This window comes from Halyomorpha halys, unplaced genomic scaffold (assembly GCF_000696795.3).
Source record: "Halyomorpha halys isolate HHAL.00 unplaced genomic scaffold, Hhal_1.1 Scaffold2039.1, whole genome shotgun sequence".
NCBI lineage: Eukaryota > Metazoa > Arthropoda > Insecta > Hemiptera > Pentatomidae > Halyomorpha > Halyomorpha halys.
Genome location: NW_027113814.1, coordinates 37364 through 39467, shown reverse-complemented (window position 1 = coordinate 39467; position 2104 = coordinate 37364).

Below are 2104 nucleotides of genomic sequence, written 5' to 3'. Positions count from 1 at the left end.
CATTTCTATATCTTTAGTATATTTCTTTTAAATATATTTTTAATTATAATTCATTTAAAGTTACATTATTTAGTTACATTAGTGGCAAACCCATTTGAAACCTCTCGCCATATGATCAATTACAATGAATTAATTAAAAAAGAACGTGTGTTGTTATCTGAAAATTATAAATGTTTTGTAATATATGAAGTGTAAATATTGTTCTATTGAAGAATAAAGAACGTAATTATCGTTACATATATATCTTTCTCGTTTCACACGAACACGCACTAAACTACCAACAACACTAGAAAATCTAAGGGAACATTATTTAAATAAGCGTAAATATGCTGAAATGTTAGTCCTAAAAGAGCTATTTGCGTCCAATTGTTCTCGAGATATAGATAGGTTTTTAAAAAGCAAAATTTCTTAAAAATCTACTGAAAGATTAGTAGTTAGTTAATTTATTTTGAGAAATCTATATCTCAGGAACTATGTGACCTACAGGTGTCTATTAGCACTCAAATCAAAGATAGTTTAATGGACTATAAAGAAGTTAAAGACCTTTACCTTCGCAGGAATAGTAGTTTTCATGATATTTGCTAAAATAAATTGATTTATAGTTGATCGGAGAATAAGTTTAATTTATGAAAAACTTCATTTCAGTAACCATTGGGCGTACAGATGTCTGCCAGCGCTCAAATTAAAGCTAGTTAAATTTACTACAAAATAGTTAATAATGTTTATCTTACTAGGAGTAGTAGTTTTTATGATATTCGACAAAATAAACTCTCAAAATGTTAATTTCTAGTTGTTCGTATAAAATGTTGGATTTTTGAAAATGTATATCTCTAAATTCATTAGACGTATATATGTCCGCCAACACTAAAAATAAAGGAAATTTAACTTACTATAAAGTAGTTTATGACACTTATCTTCTAGGGATAGTAGTTTTTATGATACCACAAGTGAATATAAATTTGGCAAATGAAAATTTGTCCGATCAACTATAAATCAATTTATTTTACCAAATTTCATGTAAACTGTTACTCCTACGAAGATACACATCATAAACTACTTTATAGATCATTAAAATAGCTTTAATTTGAATGATAAAAGACATCTGTACGTGAAATGGTTTTTGAGATATAAATTTTACAAAATAAATTCACTAACTACTAATATTTCAGTACGTCCCATACAACATTTTTATGAAATTTAATAGCTATTTAAAAAGCTTTGTTTTTTTTTTCGCTTTGAAACAGCCGCCATTTTCCCCCTACCTATACTTGGGAGACTCATCAATTTTGACTATTAATTATACATAGTTTTCATTAAAGTAATCAAAAATTGGGGTGAGATAACTGCCTTTTTTCTCCTCTTGGGCTCTTATACTATTAAGAGGAGGGTAAAAACTACAGCTGTGTTATAAATCTTTAAGAAAACTTTATATTTAAAAATTAATAAATAAAAACTACTTAGCCAAAAAAGAAAAAAAAACGCCGTCTAGGGCTTTTCTCCAAAAGTGTTTCTACTTTTTTTAAAAATTTATTATGTACCTGAGGCACACTTCACTCCAAAATGATTCTCGGAATACGAAAATACCATTCCTTATTTTGAATCATTATGTTTTGGAATTATTAGAACAAATTTTAAATAATAAAAACAATTTATTTAATTAACACATGTATAATAATTTGGAATGATTTTGAAACGTAGTACAAAATTTCGCTCTCATATACCAATACAATGATACTGTGAAGTTAATAAATGTGTGTATTATATTGTTCTGGCGTTACATTTAATATTTAGTCAGCACATAAACAATTATTTATTTTTTTAAATGGTGTAAAACCTGTAGAACAGATTCGTTATCTTGGACTACATCTTGACAAACGACTAACCTGGAATCCTCACACAAGACTGAAAAGACTGGAAACTGCACATAGATTTCGACTATTACAGCACTTACTAGACAAACGGTCTAAACTTCCAACTCATAACAAAAGACTGATCTACATGACAATAATAAGGCCCATCTGGACATACGGAGTTGAGCTTTGGGGCTCCACTAAACCTTCGAATTCCTCTCGTATCCAATCTTTACAATCCAAAATCCTTCGTA